The 19,235-nt window shown below is 41.3% G+C and overlaps 1 long non-coding RNA gene across 1 annotated transcript; it reads right to left on the minus strand.

Moving 5' to 3' along the window:
* Window positions 1–1,118: 1,118 nt before the first annotated feature.
* Window positions 1,119–11,532, minus strand: LOC104680850. The gene is made up of 3 exons (XR_004056896.1): window positions 11,439–11,532; window positions 2,058–2,273; window positions 1,119–1,963 (listed from the first exon to the last, which is right to left on the minus strand). It is a non-coding gene; the product is annotated as an uncharacterized LOC104680850 (long non-coding RNA).
* Window positions 11,533–19,235: the final 7,703 nt, after the last annotated feature.

Below are 19,235 nucleotides of genomic sequence, written 5' to 3' on the forward strand. Positions count from 1 at the left end.
CCCTCTTTCTGCCTTCACTAATCCCTGTTGGCATGGCAGTTTTACAATTTCCTTCTAACTGGCCCCAGGTCTTATCCTGTCAGCACAGTGTTCCTATCCAGAAATTATATCAGAGAGATCAGAGGTCTGTGCTTGGAGGGGGCAAGTGGCTTGTCCCAGGTACTGGTTGTACCACATTCTTCCTCCATATCTTATAGCTTCCACAAGTCATAGCCCTTGACAGTGAGCAGGCTCCTGTCTTGGCCTGATGTCGGGTGAAGGCATCTTTTACAGGAGGAAGAATTCCACCCTAGCCTCCAACTTGGCTCAATGACTTTGGCTTATATTCCCTACTTTCTGCAGGGTGTGTTTGGTCTCCATCACGCCACAGAACTCAAATGCTTGCTTCTGTTCCTCTAAGCCAATATGTCCACAGATTCCACTCTAGTTTCTACTGTGTGTTTCTGTTTCATTTCTTTCAAAGAAAATATAAATTTTGAGTGAGCAACATTCTTTTTATTTTAAAAAACTTCTTATCCATTTATCTATCATTTCTAATTACTTGGTGATCGGGAGGAAATGGTAGTGGGGATGTGTGGGAGTGCAGTAGAATTTAGCTTAATGCAGCTAAAAAGTAAATGCTAAACACCATCTTGACTAAAAAATACTCAGAAGCTTGTGACTAAGGACTTTTCTTTGTGCGGAAAAAAAAAAAAAAATCACACCAAGAAAAGAAATGTTTCATTTCATGAAGCTAAAAATCCTGACATCATTCCAGAACTATGAACCAGAGTTATGCTAACAGCGTTAGATGCAAATGTGCATGACTTACACACTTGTTTCTTGTCATGTTAATGATTTTCTCCTTTCAGTTTTTTATAGGCCTTGGTTACCTGAGACAGTTAACATGATCCTTTACTGAAGATTATTGAGTCTTCCTTTTATAAATAAAAACCTGCTGATAGGCATAATGTTCTACAATGAATCCTGTAGGTCATTTGAAATGGCTTATATATTAGAGTTTTTGTTCCTCCTATATTTTACATGTACTTGAAGTTTTAGATCACAAATTTTAAGAAATGCTGTTCTTTACTGAACACTAAAACAACTTAAGAAAATAGATAAGAATTAGACAAATGGGGTTCATACGAGCAGTTTATTAGAGAGAGGACTGAATTGAAAAGCATGGATTGATCTACATCCACAATCAGGTTACAGAAAACATCCAGCTTTCACTGAGCTTGCCAACTGAAAATCTCAGGCCTTCCCCTTGAAAGGACAGAGTGTAGCTTAGTAATCATGCTAAGATGAACAGACCATGGGGCTTCCTGAAGACAGGATACACATTGAATCTGAATGTACTTATCTCTGAGAAAACACACCCAACCTCAGCTGAGTCACGCACTCCAATGCAAACTCCTTCTCTAAAATTTGCCAGTCAACTCAATCCATCCTCCCCCAGTGAAGACAGTGTGACGGGGGGAAGAGGGATGATGACTCAGGTTGGGTTTCCTCAGAAACAGACTCAGACAGAATTTTGGAACAAATGATTGATGAGGGAGATGATTCCAGGAAGCACTGGCAGGAGAGTGGGAAGAAAGGCACAGCAGGGAAGAAAGTCAATGCAGGCATCTACTGGCAAGTTACTACTGTGGACAATTGGGGCTCCATCTTGCTGAGACCCCTGCATTACTGTGTGGAGCATGTCTTAACATTGTCCCACACACTAGCCAACCCTTTCCTTTGCTGGAGGAGAGCTGCTCCTGGAAGCTGTAACTCACCAGTACTGCTGGGGTATCCCATTCAGGTGAGCAGGCTCCTGTGGCCAGAGGAAGCTCCCAGGTGGAGAATCACAGTTGTTTGCAGAAAGAAGCAGGAGTACTGAGCAGAACAGGAAGTACTGTGGGGTATCAGTGGGGCATGGGCAGCTTCCACCAGGCACAGGCAGCTAGCTCTCCCTGGTGCTTCTCAAAAGGTGAAGTTCCTATATTATGGGTGAAGATAGAACATCAAGATCTTAACTGTGACCTCTCCTGTATCTCAATTTCTGTGAGTCAGGAATTTTGGAATAACTTAACTGAGTAGTTGTAGCTTGTGATCTCATGAGGTTGTGGTGAAGACATTGGCAGGGGCTACAGTCATCTCTGAAAGTTTGACTGGGGCTGGACAATCCATTCTCAAGGTGGCTCACTCAGAGGCTATTGCCAGGAGCCTTGGTTCCTTACCATAGGAACCTCCCCAGAGGGTTGACTGTCCTCAAGACATGGCATCTGGCTTCTCCTGGAACAAATGATCTAAAATAGAAAAAGAGAGCAAGCAAGAAGTCAAAAGGCCTTTTACCAGCTAATTTTAGAAGTCTCATACATCATTTCCTTTATATTCTCTTTGCTAAAAGCAATTTACCAAGACCAGTCTATACTCAAAGTTAAGGGAATTAGACTCTACTTCTTAAAGGGAGGAGTATAAAAGAATTATAGATATATTTTTAAATTACAGTAGGTGCCAAGCACCCTTGATATTCTAAAGTGAGGTGCTAGACCTCACTTGCAACTTGTATGATAAATAAGGTAGAAAGGTCTGGAGAACTTATCTGAAGTTAGTTTTTGTGTTGTCTGAATCCTCACAACACAGGGAAAGGGATGAATGCATTTGCCCCCACCCTGCTGCTTAAGCCCAGGTGAGAGGGGTTTGAAGGAAACTCTTGAGTCTGGCCTGCATGTTCTGGAATATGGAGAACATATAGACTAAATTGTGAGAGATATCTGAAAAGTCAAAAGGTGAGAGGTCATGTGCACAAGCCCCACACAGCAGAACGAGAGGCGTTAAAGAGCAAGGTTCCTCTCACCTCAACAGGGAAAAGGACTGAGATTTTCAGAAGTGTGAATACAGTGAGGTGTTGACATGACATAATCTAGAAAAAAGACTCACTCATGGGAAATGCCTGGAGCCACAATATGACCCTGTCTTAGTCAACTTGGGCGGCTATAACAAAATACCACATAGACTGTGTGACTTGAACCACAGAAATTTATTTCTCCCAGTTCTAGATGCTGAGAAATCAAGATGATAGAGGTGCCAGCAGATCGGATGTCTGGTGAGGACCTGCTTTCTGGTTTTCAGATGGCCATCTTTTCATTGCATCCTCACACAGTGGAGAGCAGAGAGGGAGAGCAAGGAGGCAAACTCTCTTGTGTCTGCTTCTTTTACCTCTCTATTCATTTGACTTCATTCACATTTTATTTTTTCCAGCTTTACTGAGTTATCATTGGCAAACACTGTATATATTTAAAGTGTACAACGTGATGTTTTGATATACATGTATATTGCCAAGTGTATTAGTCCATTCCGTCATTGCTATAAAGAAATAACTGAGACTGGGTAATTTACATAAAAAAAGAAGTTTAATTGACTCATGATTCTGCAGGCTGTACAGAAAGCATGGCGGCTTTTGCGGCTGGGGAAGCCTCAGGAAACTTCCAGTCATGGTGGAAGGCAAAGGGGGAGCAAGGCACCTCACATGGCAGGACCAGGAGCAAGAGAGAGATGGGGGTGGGAAGTGCTGCACACTTTTAAACAACCAGATCTCATGAGAACTCACTCACGTCTGATATGGTTTGGCTGTGTCTCCACCCAAATATCACCTTGAATTGTAATAATCCCCACATGTCAAGAGTGGGGCCGGGTAGACTGATTGAATCATGGGGGCAGTTTCCCCCATACTATTCTCATGATGATGAATAAATCTCATAAGATCAGATGGTTTTATAAATGAAAGTTCCCCAGGACAAGCTCTCTGGCCTACCGCCATATAAGATGTGACTTTGCTCTTCCCTCATCATCTTCTGCCATCATTGTGAGACCTCCCCAGCCATGTGGAACTGTGGGTGCATTAAACCTCTTTCCTTTATAAATTACCCAGTCTCTGAAATGTCTTTATTAGCAGCATGAGAACGAACTAATACATCACCACAAGAATAGCACCAAGGGGATGGTGCTAAATCATTCATGAGAATCTGCCCCCATGATCCAATTACCTCCCACCAGGCTCCACCTCCAACATTGGGGACTACAATTTGACATGAGGTTTGATGGGGACACAGATCCAAACCACATCATCAAGTGATTGTCACAATGAAGTGAATTAACATGTCCATCACCTCTCTTGGTTACCTTTTTAAAATTTGTGATGAGAATACTTAAGATCTACTCTCCTAGAAAATTTCAATTTTACCTTAACTATAGTCACCATGGTATATATTAGGCCTCTAGAACTTATTCATCTCATATCTGAAAAAATTTGTAGCCATTAACAGACATCTCCCCATTTCCTTCAGACCCCCAGCATTCCTGGCAACCACCTTCTGCTTTCTGTTTCTGTGAGTTTGACTTTTTTAGATTCAATGTATGAATAACACCATAGAGTTTTTGTCTTTCTGTATCTTTTACTTAGCATATTAGAGAGAGAGAGAGAGAGGGAGGGAGCATGCACATTTTCTTCAGTCATTCATTTATCCATCTCTTTTATAAGGGCACTAATCCCATTCACGAGGACTCTACCTTCATGACCTAATTCCTTCCCAAAAGTCCTACCTGCAAATACCATCATATTGGGGAGACTTAGGCTTCCATATATGATTCTGGGGGAACATAGACATGTAGTTCACAGCAGCTGCTAAGAGATAGGTGGAGTACTGTGAGTCCAATGGCTGAGCTGGGTGTCACACCCAACTGCCAGATGACAGGCAATACACCTTTCCCACTTCCAGGGAGCTGCTGGTCAAGAACCACCAAAGATTCACAACTAACATCTCACAGGAGACCTTTGACCATCTAGTTGGCCAGAGGGCACCAGTACTGGATGACATGTGTACCAGCCTCTAACCCTTCACTCTTTCTCCAGATTCATCTGTCACTCTGGACCTAATTCAAGAGGAATTTTTAAAAAGTAACCAGGAAATTAGGAAAGATGTGTAACCAGAAACTAGGGAGAAATCCAACTGTGCTTCCAACATCCCCTGGGTCTCTTGGGCCTGGTTAGGCCAATGCTAGGGGAAGGAAGATGCTTCGCATCATATGAGCATTCATAATTTGTATTATAACAATGGAGGAATTATGTAATAATTAGGCTGAACCAAGCTAGTAATTTTTGGCAAATTAAAGGACATGTGTGAGTATCACCAGAAGTCTCCTGCCTCCCCCAGGGTAGAAAAATAACTCTCCCAGAACTTTGGCTTTTAGCTGACAACTCCAAAGCAGTAAGCAAACCAGCTGCATTTGAAATGTTAGCTAGGGAGAGATTTGAATCTTTAGAATTATAAAGCAAACCATTGTGTAGTGGGCAATAAAATACATTTCTTTGTGCCAGCTTTGGAGAGAAACTCTGTTACTAATTCTATTTTGAATATGGAGACTCTAACAATGAGGAAAGAAATCATATTAGTTGTTTGTGAAAATTGATGAACTGAAACCCTGGAGATACAATTCCTTGAGAGCCAACCTAGTCCTACCCTGTGACTGATTTTTCTTCTGGGCATGACTTAACCACTTGGCTTCTTTCCAGCCATATCCTGGCCCAGATGGTTGCCACCTCTCACTGTATGAATCTTATACCAATTTGCAAACTTATTGAATTTGCATTCTGTCTGTGATGGTTAATATTTGAGTGTCAACTTGATTGGACTGAAGGATGCAAAGTTCCTGGGTGTGTCTGTGAGGGTGTTGCCAAAGGAAATTAACATTTGAGTCAGTGCACTGGGAGAGGCTGACCCACCCTCAATCTGGGTGGGCACCGTCAAATGAGCTGCCAGTGCAGCTAGGATAAAAGCAGACAGAGGAACATGGAAGGACTTGACTTACTGAGTCTTCCGGCCTTCATCTTTCTCCCATGCTGGATGCTTTCTGCCCTCGAACATCAGACTCCAGGTTCTTCAGCTTTTGGACTGTTGGACTTATACCAGTGGTTTGCCAGGGGTTCTCAGGCCTTCAGCCACAGACTGAAGGCTGTACTGTCAGCTTCCCTACTTTTGAGGTTTGGAAACTTGGACTCGCTTCCTTGCTCCTCAGCTTGCAGACGGCCTATTGTGGGACTTCACCTTGTGATCATGTGAGTCAATACTCCTTAATAAACTCCCTTTCACATATACATCTACCCTATTATTCCTGTCCCTCTAGAGAACCCTGACTAATACACTGTCCTTAATTTCTCTGTTGGTTCCCTTCTTGCTTATACTTATTTTAGAAGTTAGTCCCTTCCCGTATACTTGGAGAAATAGAAACTTTTCAGAAAAGGTCTGAGAAAGATATTATTTCTGGTCTCAAAGAGTTCGTCTTCTAGTTAGGGCGAGAGACTGGACTTGTCTAGACTTCTCACATAAGTATTCTTGTTCCTGAGCCTCTTCGGTGGGTTTGTGTCCTACCTTCTCCAAGTACATGGCAACCTGGTCTCTGCCTTGGTCATCCCAGGGCACTCTGAGTTCCATATGCTCTGTGTGCACAGCAGGGGCCTCTGTGGGCCTGACTCCCTGAAACATAGGCAACACTGCCATCCTCTTCTTAGTCAGTTACGTGAGTTCAAGTACTTCCCCATTGTCTGCCTCCTCCCTGTCCTGCTGTCTTCCAAAGGCAGGATTTTACCAGACCAATTCCAACAATAAACACAGGTCCCTTTGAGGCCTTTTCCCATCAATGTTAGATACTGGCCCATCCCCTTCAGCCTATCCACTGAGTGGTCCACCTCTAGTTTGGTGACTGCTATTATTGTGTGGCTCACTCTTAGTTAGTAATTAATTCATTTATCACAATTTTTTCCTATTTGTCATAAATGACTATTCATCTGTTTTTGCCCTTCCCAGTCTTCATTCACTCATTTATCTATTCACTCACTCATTCATTCATCGAACATTAATGAGCTCCTACTTTGTTTAAGGTCACACCCTACAAGCTGGGGAGACAGACGCAGGCAGTGGTTCTCAATCTTGGCTGATGATTTTAGTCATCTGAGAATCTTAAAAAAAAAAAAAAAAAAAAAAAAACAGATGCAGTACCCTGGCCCCATCTCCAGAGATTCCAAATGAATGAATCTGGGGCAGTGCCTGAGCATCGGTGATTTCTATTTAATTTTATTTATTTATTTATTTATTTATTTATTTATTTATTTATTTATTTATATATTTTTGAGACAAGTCTCGCTCTTGTTCCCCAGGCTGGAATGCAATGGTGTGATCTCGGCTCACTGCAACTTCCGCCTCCCAGGTTCAAGTGATTCTCTTGCCTCAGTCTCCCGAGTAACTGGGATTATAGGCGCCTGCCACCACACTCGGCTAATTTTTGTATTTTTAGTAGAAACGGGGTTTCACCATGTTGGCCAGGCTGATGTCAAACTCCTGACCTCAGGTGATCCACTCGCCTTGACCTCCCAAAGTGCTGGGATTACAAGCGTGAGTACCACGCCCGGCCAGCATCAGTGATTTTTGAAAGCTCCTTGGGTGATTCAAAAGTGCAGCTAAGATTGAGAACGATGAGAAGATGAGGTTTAAAAGCAAGGCCTTCCTGAACACTTCAGAGGGACTGCTCTTAGGTGAGCCTCCCAACAGGCCTGATCCCTTGGCCTGCACAGGACTGACAGCCCTTCCATCTCTGCTCATCCCCATTGACCACAAACTTAGCCGCTGCTCAGGCGAGAGATGTGGCATATCTGACTCAAACTGAGCAAAGAGAAGACGGTAGCATGACTAACTTTCTCTCAGCTGAACAAGAATGGTTCCACCTTTGTCTAGGGAGCATGCATGGTGGTTTGAGAAACTGTGAGGCTGCTGCCCACCCAAGCTCAGGAGTCCTAACGCTTGGGCAGAGAAGATTTTGAGGCAGGTCTGAATATCTCTAAAATTTGTATGGCAAGGTAAGGGTAACAGCTTACACTTCAAGGGAGGTCGATGTAATTCTAGAGATGTGACAGGCAGTTTGCTGGGATGTTTAATTAGTAAGTAGAAAATAAGGAAATTTAGGACATCCCGGCCTTCTCCGGGTCTTTCTGCTTCTGTGACAGGATGCAGAGTTAAAAGCATGAGAAGACTGCAAGTCCTGCCCCTTCACATTCCTCCACGCACTGAGAAATCCTATCTGGTCCCTCCTCTGCTTGGCCAGACTGAGGCCTGGCCTCTCCGTCCTGCAGGTGCACGACTGGAGCCCTTGTGAACAAACTGCTGAGAATCAGCCCTTCCTTCCATGGAAATCATATATTGGCTGGGGCTCCAGGGTATGCTTTGTGCTCTGAAGGTAAGGTTCCTTTCTTTTCCTTCTCTGTAGAAAATTTCCCTGTCATGGTGGCACAGGGAGAAAATAACGTCCTAAAAGTGGGGACAGCCTGGGGCAAGGAGATGGCTGCGAAGGCGCCATTTCTCTATGTGGCCAGCAGGGGGAGCCGATGACAAGCGAGCGAGCTGCGAGGCCGCACAGACTCTTATGCAATGATGAGGGCGCAGGCTCCGGGGCCAAGGATGCTGACGCAGGCCTGAGTCCGGAAAAGACCCGCACATCTAGGGCCCAAGTGGCCCATTTCCCTAGGGGGGAGCACAGACTCTCAGGAATCGTCATCCTTCCCATGAAATCCTGGAAACTACTTAGTTGAGTTTCTGATTGACTTGCCACTGCGTGCGCTGGCAGCTGCCTGTGAACCCAGTGACACTGGTTCAGTGCTGCTGTTTGTTTTCCTAAAGGGGTTGCCCTGATTTTTGTGTTTTTTTTTTTTGTTTGTTTGTTTGTTTTAAGACTAAATAATAATAGTCATCATAGGCACCCTTTCCTGAACAGCCCCTCTCTGCCTTCCCGGTGCTACGGGTTTGATGCTCATTGTGTCTGTTCCCCTGCTGTGCGTTTCATCCTCTCATCCTGCAGCAGGGAGCTCCAGGAGTGCCTCCCATCAGACCTCCCTGCTGTGCTCAATGCAACTTGCTTTTAAAAGGGAGCCAGGGAGAAAGGGACAGAAGGAGGGAAGAGGAGAGGACACCAATCCCTTCCCAGATTCATTGTACCTATCAAAGCGAGAGAAAGCTTGTGTTTAGAGAATGAACAGGAAACGATGTTATTTGATTGTCTTAAATCAGTTTCAGCTTGCTGTTATTTTACTGTTTAAGGCTTCTGTTTGTTGTGTTTTGTTTTGTTTTCAGTTTCCTTCAAATGCATCAGTGATCTCTAGAATATTTCTGTATTCTAGAGAAGATTTGTGCTTAACAGGGAGAGAAAAGGTACAATGGGATTCTTTCTGGTAGGAAAATAAGGCTGCTTTTTTAATCCCTTTGCTTTCTTAATTTTGTATAACAAAATTATACAAGAAAAATTATGAAATTATTTTTAAAAGAATTATAAGAATTCAGAATGAGGCTCCCTTCATTGAAGACATGTTTACTCAAAAATCTGGAAAACATAGATCTAGAAGAAAAAGCATAAACTACATTTACAATCTCTTAGCCAAGTAATAATTGTTATTATCATTTAATTTAGTATATCAAGTAAGGATCTTTTTCTAACAAGCTATATGCTATACTAGAAAGTGTTATAGTATTATACATAGATTAACAATCTATTGTTTTCTTAAAATATTTTGATAATTTTAAATATTTGCATGGTATTTATTATATGTCATATAAATGTAACAAATATATTCAGTTAATTTAATAAGGATGGATATTAAAGCTATTTTCACTATTTTTTTCTATTTTTCTGTTGTAAACATCACTAGGATAACTTTTACATACATTTCTATTTCCTTGGGAAAAATCCCTAGAAGAAAAATTGAAGATCAATGGATATTTAAAGCTACTCAGCATGTATTTGCAAATGTTATTCCAGAAGCACTGAGCCAATTTGCATTTTCACCAATGGTTAGGAGCCAATACCAATAGAGTTCCTTTTCATGTGCTTTGACAATGTTATAGGTTGCAGATAGTATTTTACTGTTGTTCTAATTTGCATTCCTGTGTCTTTTTCTCTTGAATTTTTCAGACTCCTTTAAAGATCTTTTCAAAGGTCTCCAATTCTGATACAAGCACCAAAGAATATGAGTAACAGCTAAAGAAACCAGGGAACTGTAGCGGCAGAGTGTAGCATTGAAAATATTTAAGACTTGATGAAACAGTGTCCCTTGCATAGACCAATGATTTTATAGGCACTCCTGACCTACAGTGGACTGTTTGTGTTCTCTGAAAATCCATACGCTGAAATCTAGTCTTCAATGTGATGGTATCAGGAGGTAAGGTTGGGAAGTAATTGGATCACAAGAGTGGAGCCCCCATGCATGAGATTAGTGCCCTTCTAAAAGAGGCCCCCCAGTGCTCCCTTGCCAGCTACTGGCTGAGGACACAGTGAGAAGACAGCTGTCTATGAACCAGGAAGTGAGCCTCACCTGACATCAATTCTGCCAGCACCTTCATTTTAAACTTCCCAGCCTCCAGATCCGTGAGAAATAACTTTCTGTTGTTTATAAGCCACTCCATGTATTTCTTTTGTTTTTGTTTTTGTTTTTTAACAGCAGCCTGAATAGATTTACAGCCAAGAAAATTAGAGAGGAGATCGAAGTTGGATTAGTCTTCAATTTGATTACTCAATTTTGATGACTAAAAGACCTACCATGCTCTGAAAGTCTGAGCACCAGAATTCTGGTGATGTTTTTTTCCCCAAGGTAGCCTAACATAAGGCAAGATTGTAGCATGAAGGAAGGGGATGACTTTTGAGATGGCTTTCTTTACCTTGGACAGAAACCCACAAAGGGGGTTGTGGATACAGGTGTACACATGTCACCTTGTGGTGTGTATATGTGTGTGCTCTTGGGAATGTAATCCCTCCTTATTTTAACTGCATGTGAAAGCAGCAGGAACCTGTGCTAGAAATCAGGGACAATTAGAAGATAGCTGTGCATTGGGGAAGCAAGTCAATTGACTGAAAAACGATTTGTGAAATTTCCAATTTGTGAAATTGTAAGGATGTTTAGAAGGTTTTCTTTTCATCTTCACCCTATGCTTTCTCTGTCCCTGTCTCTGAAGTTGGCCCCGACTATTTTGTTACAGGGGCAGGGTCATGTTCAGAAGCAGGGGTAAGAATTTAACTGAAACATAAGCAAAAACCCTCAATGAGTCAGTAAATTGGTCATTCATCAAGTTAATTTTAACAAATTGGCCTTCAACAAATTGGCCTGGAGCCCTACTTTGGCACCTTCTTCTGGAAATGTCTTCTTTTCCTTTCTCAGTCCTTTTCTGTACAACATTGTACTTCACCTAGACCTTGAGATTGTACCATTCACAATTATAATCTCAACATTCATCACTTGCCTTGGGAGGTACAGACTTAACTGTTGGCTGGCTAAACGTTTATGTGGAATCTTAGTGGACTTGTAACACTATTTAATGAAACACTCAAAACATTCAAAGTCTAAATGGGAACAGAGATTTGGAAATAACTTCCATTACCTGTTCCTACCTGTCCTCCAGCTTCATTCACGGTCATAGGGCCTTAGTTTTTGGACAGAGAGCACCACCATTTTTGGCCATGAATTCCCTTTTTTCCACAGCTCATTTATACCCATCTGGTCACCACCTGCCAATGAAAAGTAAATAACAATCACTGCTTCCTCCACTGGCTGCTGTCCCTGGGGTGAATGGCCAGGAGTTTGAGCTACTGCTGGACAAGAGCCGTTGATTGCTTGAAGGCTGGCAAGAACAGCAGAACCCTCATAGTGATCTGGCCTCTGTGGGAGAGGCAAAGGGATGAGCAGACGTGTCGCACTCAGATTAACTTCCTGCCAATTTCTCATGAATTTTCCTAAAACAAAAGTGCATTTTCTTCTCAGCCTGATTACATTTCACTAGCACAGCCTTGGTAGATGCTGGACTCTAGAGAGGATTAAAGGTGATGGGAATGGTAATGATGGTGAATCTAGGATTAAAATTGCCCTGCCACACAATGGGTCAGAGCAAATATTTGTGAAGCTTGAGTTATTTGCAGTGCGTCATTATGGTTTCTGTATGGGAAATGCCAAGTTGTACTTCGATGTGCAGGGAGATAAAAATATATTTACAAACACAGGGTGTTACGTGTTAAATGGTAAGGTGCCAGAAAACTCAAACTTGACCAGTACAAGGATGTTGTCAGAGGTGGTGTGGAAAGTAAAATTGTGAATCAGGTGCTGAAATGATTAAAGAAGATGGAAGATGGAGCTAACGACAGTGTGCATTAATTAATAGAAATGTATAGCCTGAAATGGAAAAGAGGAGATGCAGCTGAGTAACAAGTGCAACATCCTTTCATCTATCACACTGGAAATCCAGCAAAATCTGAGACCAAGTGACTATTTAAAGTCAACTCTATAGAACTCCAGAGCTGGGGATGATTTATCTGCAGGAACAAACCAGCTTTGCTCTGAGCTAAGAGTGAAAGCACATTAAATATGTAGCCTTTTAAAGAATCATATTGCTGTATCATCTATACATATACATTGCTGTATCATCTATACATACACACACACACTATTCATATATGCAATTATTAAAGCAGATCATAACATAATAAATAAATATCAAATTATTCATGTTCCTCTTTTGAGTCTTATTCTCCAGAAGGAACATTTTCACGCTTTAAAAAAGTCAGCATCTTCTCTGATCTATGAACCATTCTATTTCAAATACATCTTACTGTTACAATTTGGCCTATTGCTTGGTGGGAAAGGCCTTTCCATATTTCACTCACTGCAAAGCAATCCAGCTTTCCTGTAATACTCATGTGATGTTTATATTCATCTTTTGAAATGTAGGGGCTATTAGATCAGAAATATTCCACGAAGAAGGGAGCAAAGATTCATGTCACTGACAACTAGAGAAGAAACAGAGAAAGGGTAATAATATCAGGGACAGAATGGAGTCCCTTCCAGATCTTTGGAGGGCTAGCACCATATCCTTCCTAATCATTTATTGCAAGGCTAACTAAGGTCCTGAAGAGTGGGTACCTTCAGTCTGAGGCCATGAGATACTACCCTGATATAGACCAAACTGGGCTTAGTTTCCCTCTGGAATTACCAGAATAGCTGCACTGGTTATACTGTGTCATTTCAGAATGCTCACCTCAACCCTCAGCCCATTTGTTTGCTGACATAATAATTCTTTTTCTTTTTTCCTTTTTTCTTTTTTTTTTTTTTTAGAAAAATAAATCTTTGTACTGCAGTTAGAAATAAAGCTTAAGGAAAAATCACTGGGATTGGTGACATGTTGCTTTAAGTTAAGAAATGGCTCTACAAGGTGGGTATCCAAACCTTTGCAGCTGTTCTCCATGCCAGAAGAACAACTCAAGAGCAGCACATCATGGGCAGCTCCCAGGAAAGGGAGGAGAGAGGCTTGAGGCACCAAACCCATCCAAGCACTCAGCACTTGCAAAGGCCCTGGCCTCCTTTACTATCCAAACACCTTACACTTTCTAGGAATTCAATTCACATGGATTAAAGCCCAATTTACTAAAACTAGTTATTTAGCATTAATAATTTGAGTCTTTAAGTTTTAGCTGGTGAAGGACTATATTAGTTTTTATTTGAAAATCAAGTTTTCTTTTTCTTTCAAATCAAGTACTCATGATGTGTGACAAATGGCATGCCTCCTGCAAGAGTTACGAGTTATGTGCCTAAACAGGAAGGATCATCTCATTGCAGAATTAGGGCATCATCCAGTGGGAAGGGAGTTTCAAGGTCATTTAGTTCAGCCTTCCTGTGATACAGAAATTCTCTTTGCAGCATCCCTGTCAGGTGGCCATTAAGCTTCTACTAGTGTATTCATCCACACCTGGTCTGTCTAAAACCTTGAGAACAGCCTGTTGTACAGTTCCATAGCTCCAATTGAAGAAAAAGTGTTTTTATTTTCAGTAAACATATACCGTTGTATAACTTTGGTTGATTGGTTCCCATGTGGCAACCCAGAAAACACTGAGCTCCCTCTGACACCCATGCCCTTTGACTGAAAGTCAGCCATAAAATAGAGCACCGGAATAACTTTCCAGAGTCACAGATTTGCCCCTTCGCTCCACTGCAAATCAAATGTGTCACTTGTGTTTCAATTCAATTAGCCTTTTCCCAAGGGTTTCACTGTTTCTGTTCCTGTGAGTTTCTTTTTTAAAGATCTGCGTTTGTATATTTCAAGTGGAATTTTTTTTTGTTTTGTTTTGTTTTGTTTTTGTTTTTTTTTTGGCAAACTACAACATTTTGTTTTAAATTGAGAGATCTGGTTTTATTTTTATTTTTATTTCGGAAAATTTCAAACATACAAGGGTAGATATAGTATAGTAATGAATGCCTTAGTAATTATCACCCAGTGTAAATATATCAAATTGTGGTCAATCTTATTTCATCATTACCCTCACCCCGTCTTTCTCCTCCCTGGATTGTTTCGAAGCAAATCCCAGATACCATATAATGTCAGCTATACCTTCTCATACAAACCTGGGAGCAAATTCTCCAAACAACAGAATCGATGGAAGACATTTGGGGGACCTAGCCCTTATAGTGGGTGCTAGAGTTACAAAAGTGAATAAAATTGTGTCACATTTCGGTCTTTTGGGAAAACACTACCCCTCATGTGTCTGTAAAAACTGACTCTTCTTTTTGCGCTGACACTTCCTCTTTTGGCCAAAATCTTTCTAAAAATAGACAACAAGCCCCCTCCTGCTGCCCATTTCTTAAACTGTCCTCTTATGAAGGTGAGCTAGGATTGTACAATTAGAATGCTCTGAGAATTTCGTCTCTTTTGAGCCATCTTTACTTTTCAAAGCCTCTAGTCATGCTATTGGACCTATCTTTTCCTCTAACAATTAAAAAAAATCTCTATATTGTGTTATTCTCTCTTTTCATCCCAGTTTGCTATGATTAATGTGGTTACCGTCTCCCCAGGTACTTCCCATTCATTTACCTTTAGCATTTCATTTCATCTTGGCATTTCTTCCCAGTTGCTCAGACTTCACTTCACAATAGTAATTTTCTTTTTCTTTTTTTGTACCTTCTGAAAGGGGGTGTCTAATGACAAAGTCAGTCGATAATTGCTCAGAAGACCTGCATTCACCAGAAAGAACCTTTCTGCTGCTATTCAGAAGATCAAATTTTAAGCTCAGCATGAACCATGATCCAGTTACACTGTCTACACACACACGAGCAGAGAAAAACCACCATAGTGTGCATGAGGGAAAGATCAGACCATACAATCATTATGTGATAATGTATTAATAATAGATGGTATAATGAACCAAAAATGAGCTTGGCAACACTCCCAGGTACTTATTACAAAATAATTTCCATAACCTGCCTTGCCTATGAAGAAGGGAACACATTATCCCACAATTACCTGGGGGTGGAATGATTAGCGTGGGTCCAGGATGCAGCCCAGGGACTCTGTGCTTGGCCCTACACCTTTCCAGACAACGTCCTTGGCCTCTCCCCTACTACAGCATGTGTAGCTGTGTGTGGGACGGAGGCTAAAAGCCTGGTTATGCTCCACAGAATGAATTCTTACGTCCATGAGGTCTTCCCAGAAAACATGCAGGGAGTCTCTGCCAGCTGCAGAAGTTCAACTCCTGGGAAGAGGGGATGAATTTCTGTGTTTTATTTAAATCGTGTAGCATGAGTGTGCAGAGCCAACAGTATGAGAACTGGTGGTCCTGACATATGTCTTGGCTTCTTCATCCTGTGATATGGTCCTGAGGCTGACCAGGTGATGGAGCTGACCTTCAGAGCCCCAAATTTGGCATGAGGCATAGCCAATATCTGGGACAAAGGTCAAAATGTATGTGATCTTGGTCACAAAAGATAACCTGGGACTTTTCTGTCACTGCAGATCCTGCATGCTACAACATAGCAGTGTTTAGTGCCTGTTTAGGTTGTAAGGATCATCAGGTCTTCAGGTCTTCTAAGGAGTCACAGCATATATAGCTAAATTTTCTGAATATAAATATATGTATTAAATGAAATGACATAGCACAAGTCATGGAGAGCATAAAAGAACTGTGTTTGGAGATTCTTGAGTATTCTGGTCTGGGTATCAGAAACTTGATACAGTTTGCAACACACCCAGGAGGAAGAACCATTCAGGCATTTGGATTAAGTTGCATTGCTGACATGAAAAGCACAGTTAAAATGAAATGGATCTATTCAATGAGAAGCTCAAAACTTTAGTTGGTTTGCAGAGTGTTTTTGTCTAGCTACATGTATCATTGATTTAATATTTCAATGTTTCAAGTTCATTTCCATGAATGAGATTTCATTTACCCCCACACACTCACTTAACTTACTGAGTGGTTCTAAGTTATGAACAAACACAGCCACCAAAAAGGTGATTATTTAAGAAAGAACAGAGAAAACCTATCAGTTACATCTTTAGTTATCTTAGACTTTTAGGCAGCGTCTCTAGAAAGTGCTGAGCAGAGGTTAACATGGGAGTGAAGAAAACCAACTTATTTATCCACCTCTAAGTCACAAAGCCATTCTGCACCCAGCACTGAACTTCTGGGAATAGAAAAGCCACTTTGCAAGTTAGCAGGTGAGGTCAGAGTAGATGCATATTCTCTGGGCACATAAATTAGCCAAGGAAGAGACGACACCCCACATCATCTTCATGGGGCCTAAACCATAGAGCAGAAAAAGCAAATGCATGTTTAGATGTAACATATTTGCCAAAATGATTGGACTTTTATTACATTTCCCCTGTGACCTTAATTACCTTGTATATATTTATCTTCTAACTAGACAACATGATATTTGTGGATACGTGCTACTTACACATAGGTTTCTGTTAACACTCAAACTGAACCACTCAAAAGGGGTGTCATTTGTGAAGTCCAGGGAAAATCATCATAAAGGCAGCTCTTAACTCCTAGGTCACAGGTAGGCTTATTTGCATGAAAGAAAGGCTCATGTTACAAAGGGGTCCTTTCTGTCATTTTTGTTTGAAAACAGTCTCCTCTAAAATATGCTAATATCTGTGGAAAAGGAGCAAGAATTCCCCTCCAGAGGCTGCTCCCTGGAGAGTCACAGAGATCCTCGTATTTCTCCCATAGTATTCTTCCCAGACTGCCCATTTCAACGCAGCATTGACCAACACATTTCAAGTCCACGAGCACCTCCAAATATTGAATTAGAGAATCTCACAATAAATCCACAGATTAATCGAACTAATGATATTCATAGGCAGCCAGGATGGGTCACGTTTTTCAGCTTGTAGTTTAAATAAAATCACATCTCTTTCTCTTGTATGCCTCCCCTCTCAATTAATTTTTCAGTTCCCACAGTTTGGTTTTTAGAAAAATATCCAGTATAACCTTATTCCAGTTCCTTCTTACTGCCTTGTCCAAGAACACTATGGACTTATTCATTCCAAAGGGTTCATTCTGTACAAGAACACTAGGCAGCCGGTTGGAGAGAGAAACAACTTGAAAATCTGGTCAGTGTACTAGTTACTGATGCTGACACCAGGCTCTACTGCTAGAAACTGAATCTGCAGAATCTGAACCAGCCCTCCCTGGCTAACACTCAAAGACTTTTGGTTGCACCAAAGTCACCAGGGCAATTGACCGCATTCCTTCTTGTAGGTTTCTCCTTGGGAGACTTGGTTTCCATTCTTGCCAAGAGATCTTTAAGTCATCCAGATACAAACTATCCTAACTTCAAACACAAAGTTCAGTCCTCAGTTCCTTGCTTCCTGGAAATCCCAAGGATTCCACACCTTTTTTTTTTTTTTTTTTTTTTCGGGCACAGAGAGGGAAGCCTTCAAGTAGCAGAAGGTCCCGGTCTACTCTTTTCCCAGAACAGTTAAGTGTCTCTTCAACCTACCTAGGTATCACCAAGCTTTGGATCACCCTATGCAGAATCAAGAATCCCCACTCCAAAAAACCTCATCATAGAAGACAGCACACTTGGAAAGGATTCTGCTCCACTCAATGCCCAGTGACACCTGGCATTCTTCTGCTTTGCACACATTTCTTACAGTGAAGGGTGGAAATATCTCTGGATCATGTCTTTGCTCTAGTCTCTGTTCCTATGTTGTGACCTGAGAAAAATTATTTATTTTCTCCACTAAGAGTAGACTAGGAATTTTCTAACTTAACAGTTTAATAGATCGGACGTTTTTAAAGATTTTCTTTAGCCTCGGAATCCTTTTTATTCCCTAAGTTTTACTAGTATGAACTTTTACTATCATATTCTCGGGTGTTCCTGAGCCATAACCTTACTTTCTAAAACCAAATTTTATTTATTTTTTAAATTTTATTTTAGGTTCAGGGGTACATATGCAGGTTTGCTATATAGGTAAACTGTGTCACAGAGGTTTATTGTACAGATTATTTTGTCACCCAGATACTAAACCCAGTACACAACAGTTATTTTTTTCTGATCCTCTCCCTCCACCCATCCCCTATCCTCACATAGGCCCCAGTGTCTGTTGTTCCCCTCTTTGTGTCCCTGTGTTCTCTTCATTTAGCTCCCACTTAGAAATGAGAACACGCAGTGTTTGGTTTTCTGTTCCTGCATCAGTTTGCTAAGGACGATGGCCTTCAGCTCCATCCATGTTCCAGTAAATCACATGATCTCATTCTTCCTGAAGCCAGATTTTAACATATGACACACAACACCCAATTTTTCTTAGTAGAGAACTTAATCCAATCAATCCCATTTAAATCTTATAAAATTCGTTGATGTCTCTATCACACCGGGTTGAAAAATCAAGCACACTGAAGGCTGCTTACCATTTTCTACTTCCTCATTGTGAGAGGAGTTTTATAAAATTAGAGGGAGTATCTTAGAGGGGAGGTAGGATGCCTTATGATTTTATATTTGTATCCCTATTCTAGCAAATGTTCTGGAGTTTGTTTATAGAACCAGCTTCCCCTCTGCACACAGAGGGCTGTGCTCAACCCACCTGTCTAGTTCCCATCTCATCTGTTGTGACTTTGAATGCTTCTTCTAGAAGACCAATTGCCCAGGCCTGTAGCCCCCATTGGCCCAAGGGTAAAGAGACATGGGCCTGCCCCACTCACTCTCTGTATGGCTTTGGCAATTCATCTAATCTCTTTTGAGTTTTGGTTTCCTCACTAGTAAAATAAAGAAATAAGATGGTCTCAAATCTTCTCCCACTTTTGGAATTATACGTCTGATTAGTTATGAACACTCAGATTCTTGGATTCTTCTGAGTCCTTTAAAGCAAGCTGTATCTCTCCCTGCAAGTAAATATTAGACAATCTCAACCACT

The sequence above is a fragment of the Rhinopithecus roxellana genome, chromosome 4 (genome assembly GCF_007565055.1).
Source record: "Rhinopithecus roxellana isolate Shanxi Qingling chromosome 4, ASM756505v1, whole genome shotgun sequence".
Taxonomy (NCBI): Eukaryota; Metazoa; Chordata; class Mammalia; order Primates; family Cercopithecidae; genus Rhinopithecus; species Rhinopithecus roxellana.